The following is an 11,953-nucleotide window of genomic DNA, read 5'->3' as shown; positions in this document are numbered from 1 at the left end:
TATTTGTGTAGGAGAACTGGGGTATAGGCCAGAGGAACAGGGGGTGAAACGATTCACCAGAGACGGAGTGAGGAGCAGAACAGGTGGATCTATTGAAATACACTGCTGAGGGGAGCAGAGGGTGTGATTAAAAAAATGTCAGCTGCACCATATGTGGGTTAGCTCCCTGATCCAGATTAAATCCAGGCCATAGCAGGGATAATGCTGAGACTTAACCCCTGAGCCACCAGGAAGGCCCTTATAATGGTGACCTATCCTTTGTATTTAAGAGTACTTATTAGATCAGTATTTACAAAAGAATGGCACTTTACACTAGTGAGAATGGGACATATATTAAAAAACTAGCAACAGCATATGTTGGTGAGGATGTGGAGAAAAAAGAACTCGCACACTGCTGGTAGGAATACAGATTGGTCCAATCACTATGGAAATCTGTATGGAGATTCAAACTACTAAAACTAGCTACCTTATGACCCAGCAATTCCATTCCTAGGGATCTACCCAAAGGACACAAAAACATAATTTCAAAAGGATACCTGCACCCCTGTGTTTATTGCAGCACTATTTACAATAAGTAAAATATGGAAACAACCTGAAAGCTCAAAAATAGATGAGTGGTTCAAGAAGAGTGTGTGTACACACACACACACACACACACACACACACAGGAATACTATTCAGCAATCAAAAAGATAAACTCATGCCATTGCTCATAATATGTCTAAAACTAGAAGAGATTATGCTTAGAGAAATAAATAATAAATAAAATATTGGATTATTTCAATTATAGGAGGAACATGGGGGAATTAAAAAGGGGAGTGAAGAGCATAAGGGACTATGAATGGTTCATGGGTGAGTTGGTAGGGAGAATTCTGTGGGGACTACACCTGAGAGGAGAAAGCAAGCATTGTACAAAAATTAACAATGATGAAAAATATAAGTGAATAACTAAACAAAGAAAGAAGGGAAAAAATGAGAGTAGAGTTTGGGATTCAAATGCACTTAAGATTCAAACCTGGGCTTTTTCATTAGTTTGCCAAATGACCTCAGGATAATTTATTTGTATCTACTTGTATCAAATTGTTTTAATCATTAAGTAAATAATATAATGATCATTGTATATGTATTTAGTACAAGTTAATGATAAGTGATTATAAAATATTCATATGTAAATTTACCAATAAAAAAAATCACTTAGTAAATCTTGACTTGAAAAAATAAACCCGCCATATCAAAGACTTGCCTCTTTGGCATTCTCATTCTTTTCTGATGAAAAACTGGGAAAACAGACCATGGATTTATTTTGTGTTGCTAAGTTAATCAACTTCTCACTCTCTTCCTCTTTGCCAAACTCCCACCATTTTAAACTCTCCATGTAAAATTACCCTCTAGTGTTAAAATTTACAAGGCAATTGATGAAGAAAATATCTGCTTTGTTCTACTTCCTTTGAAAAGATAGAATAACTCACTTGTGGTTATACTACCAAGTATTTTTGTAACTTGTTCATTGGAACGGAATCCAAGACACATGTAGAATGAATCTGTAAAAAGAAACAAAAAGGAAAAAAAGAAAAGAATATAGAGTCAAAGTCCCCTCACCCCAGACTTATATCAAGAAGGTGTCATTTGCCATCTTGAATGAATCATCTGTCATTGCTGAATGGCAAGATAATGGTCTTATGTTAGTAAAGAGAGAGACGTAAATGATGTGTTGCAAAGTAATAACAGAAGATTGCTTAACAGGTATGGGAAAATGGCACTAATGCTTACAGACACAAATGCAATGTGACAGCAATCTGTTAGGACACAGTGCTACTTGTAGAATGCACATATGCTCATGTCATGGTTATATTTTAATTCTCTGTGAATACTGTGTATCCATACATTTGTCTAGGATTTATAAACATATCATAATAATAACTTTGGAGTATTCTAGTTCATAATTCATACATGTTTTGTATGTATTATCACAATTATTCCATATAAAAACTCTGTGAGCTAGTTATCTATGGAAAAGGAGACAGAGATAAAGGTACCCATGTGAGGTTGCATAGGTAAAGGATAATGATGATTTGCCTTATCTAATTCTTTGTTGCTTTTCTACTATATAACAATCTGTTTCTACCATATAACAATCTGTTCTCCATACAAACACACTTGGAATACAAAAACGTATAACTTCACTGAATCGTATTTTCTCAAAAATTAGTATAAAACATGTCCTCTTTTTATTCCCCATAAGATTTGTGATTTGATTCCTATTGACCAGGTTGCTTTGTTCTATAAAGATATTCTAAGGACATGGGAAAACAACAGTTTTCTATACTGTATCTCTAGATAAACAATGTAACATGGATGAGCTTAATGTTCTATAAATGAATGGTTCTGGGTTATGGACAGAAATGATGAAATTATTGCCTGACTATATTAAGAAACAATGTTGGCCTTATATTTGGCAGGAACAACCTACAGATTGAATTTTAAAAAATCACTTTCAATACATATATTTTCTCTGTTAGTTTTTAATTTTGCACTATTAAGTTTGATAAACATGTCTCTTATGTGCAAGATATTTGATTCTATTTTGGGAACTTTATAAGATCTAGAGGCTTATGGTCTAATAAGAGCTTCTGATGCATTACCTATCTATCTAATACTAAGTCAGATAAAGCAAGATTATTCACTTTCTTCTATTGTAACCTCTATAAAGTTAAAACCATTGTATTATAAGTTATGGATGAGTTATAATGCAATTAGTTAATTTTGTTCCATAGGTGAAATTTTAATACTATACTATGTTTGAACATATTAGCACAAGTTCAAGGTTAGTGCATAGAGAAAAATCTACTTAATAGTAGAGTCATGCTCAGTATGTCATTGCTGTGTTTCTAGTTGTCAAAAACAAGCTAATATTTCTCAAAATTTTATTTATTTTGGTGGTATTAGAAATATGCTAATCGAATTACTTCCTTATTTTATGTTTTGCATACTTTATCCATTTAACTCATTCTTTGTAGTATGTTGAATCTTATATTGAGAATATAAAGTATTTATGTCATTATTATCTATATCATTTGATTTTAATGGCAATAGAAGCATAAAAATGAACAAAAGTTTAACATCAATTTTTCTGTGCAAACATCATTATACTTGCAAAAGGGAATTAGAAAATTACGTATAAGTGCATATACGGGCATAGCTTAATTAAAAACTGTAAAATTTGGGCCCTCCTTGGTGATGCAGTAGGTTTAAGTACAGCACTAAGAAGCTAAAGCCACTTAGGCATGAGTTCAATCCCTGCCCCAGAGGTGACCCAACATGGCGCAGCAGACCTCTCCTGACCTACCCTCAGCAGTGTATTTCCTCCGTTGGCCTGTTTTGCTCCCCTCTCTATCTCTAGTGAATCCTCTCACTGCTCCTGCACCTCTGGCCTGTACCACAGTTCTGTGTGCATAAATAAACAAATCTTTAAAAAAAATTGTAAAATTTATAGTTATTTTTCCTATGATTTTTGCTTTCTACCATGTTGTCTTGCCTTCACTGAGCATTTATTGTCACAGACCAAAGACACAAAACTGAGAAAAGTCAAGTGATCTTCAAAAAAATGACTGTCATTGACAGTACACCTATAACTGCACAGCTGGTAGAGTGACAGCTATATTGGAGGTGTTGTTCAAAGAGTTGAGGTATTGAACACACAGACAGACATACACACATTTCAGGTGTGATAAGGGAAGGTGAACTGAAGAATGGTGAAGAGATTTCTCAGATAAAGAAGTAGGTTTAAACTGAACCTAAAAAGCAGATTTCAATGGCACAGATACTGTATAATGTTATAAATATTGTGATATGAGAGAACGGAACATTAGTACTTGTTGTCTTTTAATCAACTTTCTACATGTTTGTAGAAATTAAAGAAAATGTTTATTCTAACGATTAAACAAATGTCACATTTTTTTTTCTGGAATCATTGAAAACACGGTCAAAGCAAAAAGAATTTGAAGGACTCTCTCTTTTGACAATTATCCCAAGAACTCCGCTCAGACTATTTATCAGAAGTGTGGTTAGGTAGGGACTGAAGAAACCATTCTTTCATGTTTCAAAGACAATTACTTCTAATATTTTTCATCTCTTAATGCTTTACTTTTTAAAAAAATCTTGTATGTTTAGTAAAAAGAGACTTATTTAAGCAACTAAATGGATATATCTAAAGTCATAGTATTTTTATGGTTATGCTGTACCTCTTTTTGTAGACAGTAGAACCAAATTCAAATCCTAGACTTCACCATTCTCTTTAAACATTAAATTCATTTACACCTCTGAATCTCATTTTGTTCATATACACTTTGAAGTAGTGATGCACATCTATAGACATTTTTCAAGACAAAATGAGGGTGTCAGATAAATTAAACTTGTTAAATATGTTATTTCTTTTGAGGAGTGCTTTGAAACAACCCACTTACATATTAACCTAAATATTACATATGTGAATGAAAGTAAATGAGCTCTAGAATGTTTTGCATCTGCTGAAATTTTAGCTACTATAATGGGTGGTAACTAGTGGTAAAATTAATTTAATTTATAAAAGTAATTGCAGAAATTGATTACCCCTCCCCTTTAGTTGTCTTCAGAATTGTTTTGTCCATGTAAAATATTTTAATAGATTCATTCTAAAATTTGCTGCTTTTATGTATAAATATTTTAGATAGGGCTTTAGATAATAACAAAATCTGACAATTTGTGTCACTGCATTCAGTGTTCATGACTGGAGTTGCAAAAATTTGTAGGTATCATGTATCAGTCACATTAAGGACTGCTAGAAATATCAGATGTCAGTAGACTTTTAGAGCACTGTTTCTATTGATTGAGTGGGTGATCACAGGAAACTGTGGCAGTCATGAGAATGTGCTGGTCCAGTAGTCAGGTGTGAAAAGGATAATTGATTAATATTTCCAGTTTCTACCCCTCTGAGTTCCCTTTGGGATCATACTTCATGTGGGTTGCTCTCAGCCAAAGACCGAACATGAAAGGACTATTAAAATAGGCTCCTTCAGCAAGACAGTAGATTTGCTCTTCCAATGAGGGTCTTTGGCTGAAACTTCCTTGTAACTGTGCTGTAGCCCAAGAGTCTTTCTATCCAGTCCTCTTTCTTTCATTTTTTCTTTGCTTAAGTGTCAGCCTTACACTGTGATCTCAAAGTTTGCCTCATTTTTCCTGTTATCTCTACCCAAAAACTCTCTTAAAGTTCTAATCTCACGTTGGGTCTTTTTTGTTTGTTTGTTTGTTTGTTTGTTTGTTTTTTGGTGAACCATGTAATCTCTTCTGGCATTAAATTTTCTTATTTATAGTTTGAATATAATGATATCCCATCTGCTTACCACAACAGGCTTCTATCAGAATCAAGTATTAGTATAATAAAAACACTTGAAGTTCTAAATTGCTATAAATTTTTATAGGCTATGTTCAGAACTTCTTTACAATCGGAGGTCTTTGTTCCCACAATCTATTTTGGTTTTGTTTCTCACAGCTAGAAGAGAGTTTTTAGGTCCTAGTTTACATATGAAAGTTCAACTTCTATTTGTGTGTTCTGTATCTTGAAAAAGGTTTTAATAAATCCAACCTTGCTATGTACTGGAATGCTACTTATGATAGAGAAATTGATCATGAGGCAGGTATTTCTTGGAACCCATCCAAGGTTATTAGCTACTGAAATTTCAAAATGACCTCCTTATAAATAAACCTCCCTGGCTATTGTTCTCACAGTAGGAAACTCAGCAACAGACCAATTCTAAATATTATAATTATATAGGTGAATTGCATTGCATATTTATTTTAGAAGAAAACTGTAATAGGTGGGGGGGAAGAAGAAACATTTTTTATGCATGTTTTTTTGAAATGAGCCAGCTTTTCATGTACCCCCAACATCAGGATCAAATTGAGTATAGAGGCTGATTTTGGTATTGAGAGAGTAAGGTTAGCCTCATTCTCATGGGATCTGTGTCACTTCACAACTGAGTTCTTTAAGTGGTTCTATTGTATACAGATATGGCACATAGAAAGTAGGATTGGAGCCAATTTTTTTTTATTCTGAATTCTGCCCTTAAACTTATGTGGAACTGTGGATGAATCAATTACTAGCTCTTCATTCAAGGTTTCTTTTCCTCAATAAATCATAGTTATTTTAATTATTCAGAGTGAAATAGTGTAGGAATATCAGTCTTCTCTTTCATTGTGGCTCCTTTACTGCTCACACATATCACATGTTACCAAATAATCTGCAACAATAGTTGGATAAACTATAACTAACTCAATCATAATGCTTTCTACCTATAGGTAGCTTCTGATCTCATCAGCAAAGTGTACCATTCCTCAAGAGTGCTCCCACCACTTCAGATTCCAGTCACAATTCCAGGTTGGCATTTATGTGTCTGCCCTATCTGCTCTAAGTCTGAGATTCCCATGACCTGCCTCTGAGGTTAGATTAATTTACTAGATGGGCTCATAAAACTCAAGACAACACATTGTCCTGCCTGTTGAAGGACACAATATGTGATAAACATGAATAGCCAAATGAAAAGATACATAGGGACAAGGTCTGGGAAGATCTGAAACTCTGCCATTGTTGAGTTTCTGACCCAACTGAGTTGGGGTGCATCACCTTCTTAGCATATGGATTTGTTTACTCAGCCTGAAGCTCATGAACTCCATATTATAGAGATTTTTGTTTCATTTATTTATGTAGGCTTCACTATTTGGATATGATCAATTTCAATTAGATTATAATAAATTATTAGGGATGGGGCTGAAAATTCCAAGCTTCTGATCATGACTTAATCTTTCCAGGGACCAGTGCCCATCCTGAGTCTTGTAGGAACCCACTCAGAATCAATAAAATAGAATAAAAAACATGTTCCTAGTTCCCTTATTATCATTTAGAAATTTACATGTTGGGAACAAGATCAAAGGCCAAAAACATAATAATATCTTATTAAGATATTATAGTGGTATTAGGAGCTCTATGCCCAGAAGCAAGGGTCAGAGGCCAATGTATATTTCCTGTTATCTCAAAGGTAACAGGATAACACCTTTGTTTTCAAAGGTGCTTTCTCATTAGATTTCTGATAGTAGTCACGAAGAGCATTTTAATGTTCATACTCACTCTTCTTTAAGGTTCAGGTTCTTCTATTAGATGAGTAAGACAGATCCATTGTTATTTCAGTGATGCAGCAGTTTATCTCAGTGAAAAGAAATGGTCCGGGAGTCTAATCCCAGCTTTTGTGTTTTTGAGTTCCTTGATTTATTTGAGGCTTCAGCTAGCATTAACCTCTTCTTCCATGCAGTATAAAGTCTAATAATTCTTCAAAAAGTACTAAACAATGCACAATTTTTCACTCCACTCTATTTCAGTGAACACTCTTTTATGGTGTTTGGCTACTCTAGAACCTAATTCTATAGAAACTGTATCACATTTGAGAGAGTCCTCAGTGGATATTTGTGGGCTTGGAATACATACCTGTAATACAAGGCACAACATCTTAATAACGTATTGGTTCAAATGTATCTGGAAGTAGAAGGTGAAATTTCTTATTAAACTTAGAAATTAAATATAGTCCAGTAGATGCTTGTCAAATTGTATTATATGATTAAACTAAAACCTGATAAAATGAAGCAGTTCTGATTGAAAGATAAAGAAGTATGGAATGGGGAGATTGGTCGAAATGGAAATGACAGTACCCTCATTATGAAATAAATCATATAGGTATATTAATCCTAGGTGAAATTTGAATCAGCAGGTGACTCTGCAATTTATATCACTCAGGCATTTTCTCTCAACTCTAGAGTCATATAGCCAGCTGTCTACTAGACAAATGCAGCATAAGGCTAACAGGCATCTCAAACAGTATGTTCAGACACAAACCCCTGATTTGGTGGCCAAATCTGAACTTGCCATGGGATTTCTTTCTCACCAAAAAAGTAAAGGCTACAATCTATATCTTTATTTCTTTTACTTGCATCTACTATTGATTTTTATCTCCCCTCACTAGACTGGCTCTCCATTTCAAGAAGGTAAGCAAGGATTTTGTGTTTTGCTTACCTTTGCAATGCCAGCCTTTAGACCTAGCCCACTCATACGTGCTTTCAATGAAACAAGTGAATGAATGAATCCAGAATGTTTTTTTTTTTTTTTGCCTAGGAGAATTTTTTTTTAAAGATGAATTTGTTTATGCATACAAGAGCTGGGGTGCAGACCCCAGCAGTATGGGGAGTGAGCATATTCACCAGAGACAGAGTGGAAACAATGGACCCATCTACTGAAAAACACTGCTGAGGGGAGCTGCCAGCCAGATAAGAGAGATCTGCTGTGCCTTGTGGGTCATCTCACTGGCCACAGATTGAATTCCCACTGCCGTGGCTGTTGACCACTTTATGGTGCTGAAACTTAACCTTTTACACCACCAGGGAGGCCCAGGGAAGAATGTATTTTTTTAAAAAGTTTGCCACAGCTATGTAAGGGTAGAAAACAATGATGTTGGCTAAAGTACTAACATGTGGAGCTATGAGGAAAAGGAAAAAGAACTGGGTTTTTTTTGACTTAATATCTGTGAAATAGTCTGATGAGAGGATTAGAGCCATGTGTTCCAACTTTGTGGTGAATAAATGTGAAGAAATATTTTTAAACAACAAGAGGGGGAATCCCTTTCAGGCATATAAGTAGGCAACACGGGATGTCTAAACATTGGAATCAATGAATACTTCTTCCCTCCGGCTCTAGGACAGGGGTTATACTTTCAGTTGTTTTGATAGGCTCTGGTCTGGTCCTGCACGGAGGCAGTGTTATGTACTTGAATGCCCCATGAGCTCTCTGGCCTAAGGCTCCTTGCCCTGCGAGTCTGTGAATTAACACATCCCTTTGAACACACTTTTTTGATAGTTTGTGAAAGAAAACAGATTTAAAGAATAGTTTGGTAAAATCTGAAGATGTGTGAAAGATCTGTTTTTAATAGAGAACTCGGGAAAATCTTCAGAGTAGTAGAATGGTTATATCCACAGACAAATTGTTTCCCACATCTGATCTAAAGACTGACCTTTTCCTTTCTAAATCTACTGGTTTAACCAGTTGGGCATATAAGTCTAAACATGTGCAAGTGATTTAAAAGAGCAGTGACTGGAAGTGAAACATCGCTTCCAAAGGAAATGGATATTTTTGCCATAATTGTGACATTTATAGTGTCATAGATTTAGACATATATTCAACCTAGCCTGAATATAGATGTTGCCAAGATGTGAATCAACTAAGCTCTTAGTCAAATATGCAAGGTGGGAATCTTCAAAGAACAAGATCGTTCCATAAGTTTAGGAAGCATTATCATTTTTTCTAGACTGGCTTTACCACCTAACCAGCTTGTCCTAGATAGTTCTGTGTCTGTGTTCGGGAATTATTCTCCTCTGGAATGATAGAGGGGAAATTATGGTGATAGTTTTCTCCACTAGGTTTTGGCTTATGGACAGCTTTTAAGAGCACCTGAATCAATCTTGTGCATGGGAATTCATGCCCCCAAGGGCCATACTGCATCTTTAAATTGAAATGTCTTTGAGTAATCAGACCCAAGAATATTCTAAAAATGTCCTCCCATCTAAATTCTAATTTAGCGTGCTGCTGTAGACACCAGCTTTGGGTGAGCCAGCTCAGCATGTGTCCCTACTATTTAATGTCAGCCCATGACTATTCTTAGCCTTGACACCTCCAAACAGTTTACCAGAATGAACAGATTTCTCCAACCATCACATTTTCTATCCATTGAGTTGCAGATGGAAGAGGATAAAAAGGATTCATATATGAAAGGGAACTGGTACACGTTTCTCCACCCTCACAAGCTAATCTCAGCTACTGAGCTAGTGTCAGTTGCATGTGAAAATAGTTTTTCATTTTTTAAAATTTTCCCCCCTATGCTGGGTTTTGGGAAAATGAAACAGGAATGACAATAAGGTATCTCTGCCAGTTTCTGGTACTTCAACTTTCAAAGCTGGAAGATAGTTAACATCCAGAAAAGACTTCATTGCTTACGAAGGACAACTATAAAGAGATTAAAGTAAATGAGCATTGGTTTTCTTGAAAGGCAGGAAAATCCATTTTGAAATTGGAGCTAATTAATGGTACTGCATGTGAAGAAATTACCTGCATATTATCTGAAGTACTTTCTGAGAACAACTATTGCCACAGAATCATAGTGACTATAGAATAGAAAATTAGGTGGTTGACCTTTCCATTTCTATCACTAATAATTTTTTAAGCTCTGACAAACTATTTCACACACTTTTTTTTCCCTTTTCTTTTTGTGATGGGGAAGTTGCATGTCAAATAGCTTAACTTAGAAATATTCAGACAGCATTTAAGGGAGGGCACCATGATAGCAGGATTTATTCTCTTTACTCCACACTCGCCCTCCCATCAACTTTGTTATTCCAGATGGGTCAGAATTGGAACTTCAGTCCCTTCTCACAGGAAAGGTGGTGTGGGGGTGGGAGCGTGGGTGCAAGATCAGGCTTGAGAGAAGAGTAATGTTTGTTTTCTTTGTAGGAACAGTTAGATGGAAAAAAGTTTCCAGAAAAGTGATTTTAAAAAGAGAAAGAGAAATGGAAGAAACTGGGTCAAGACAAGAAATGCCATGGAAGTAATTTCTGGAAAGAATTTCACCTTCTTGGATTTGGGAGACAATAACCATCCCCTAGCTTCCACCCCTGTAAAATTCTAGCAAGCCATTTTAAGAGTTGATCATAAATCAGAAATTAGGCAGCTATATCTACTACTTAAGAAGAATTTTAAACTCAAACATTTGAAGCTATTGGCCTTATTTTTCAGAGCTCTTGGTGCAGCTACTATTTTTTTTTTTAACTTGGTTAGTTCCTGAGTCTGTGTAGAAGTAATACATTTTCATAAAATAACAGTTTAGGGGATGAAGAATAGTTATGCACAGATAGTACAGGAACAAAGTTTACTACTAATTCCTGTGACATTATTACCAAAAGGTGCATCATTTAGCAACTCCTTGTAACTGTGGTTACACAGTTTTACCAGGACTTTTCTGTACCCTCTGCCAGGTTTTCAGAATGAATCATTATTCATTGTTTAAAAATAAATAACAATGAGAGTATATCACACATCTTTGCATTTGAATGCTTCTAAATGGCTTATTGTTCTAATAAAGTCTTTTGTTTTTTTTTGTTTTTTGTTTTTTTTAAGATTTATTTACTTTTGCATACAAAACTGGGATTAAGGCCTGAGATGCAGTGGTGGTGAGAGGATTCACCAGAGACATAGTGGGGAGTAGAACAGGCTGACTGACAAAGTACACTGCTGAGGGGAGCAGCAGGCAGGTCAGGAGAGATCTGCTGTGCCATGTGGGTCACCTCTGGGGCGGGGATTGAACTCACACTGAAGCAGCTGTGGCTAACTTGCAGTGCTGCGCTTTAACCTGTTGCAACACCAGGAGGGCCCCTGAAGTCTTTGGATCTTAAGTTGAGTTTTCATACCAGTCAGTGTTGAGATTGCTAATATATATAGGAAGTTATAGGATAACTTGTTTTGTTCTTAATAGAAAAACAAAAATTCAACTGATTTGTTGATAACACTGGGAAAATAATATAAAATTTGGAAGGAATTTAATTCCTAAGCAATAAAAATAAATCTATGTTCAGTTTATAGAATAATCATATATGTGTATATATCCCACTGTGATAGAAAGAAAACTAGTAATTTTATAAGAAATTATTTTTTTTCTACTCAGAGTATATAGCTTCTCATGTATTGGAAGGAGTATAGCTATCTTTTTTATGTGGGGAAATAACATGTTATTTCACTCACACCAAGTTGAATATTTTACTAACACAGCCTTACGATCAGTTTTTATAACATTTGGATCATGTTACATTTGTAAAATGTCACTACTAGTTA

The sequence above is a fragment of the Condylura cristata genome, unplaced genomic scaffold (assembly GCF_000260355.1).
Source record: "Condylura cristata isolate star-nosed mole 26May11 unplaced genomic scaffold, ConCri1.0 scaffold00006, whole genome shotgun sequence".
Classification (NCBI taxonomy): domain Eukaryota; kingdom Metazoa; phylum Chordata; class Mammalia; order Eulipotyphla; family Talpidae; genus Condylura; species Condylura cristata.
Note: the sequence above shows the minus strand (reverse complement) of the source record.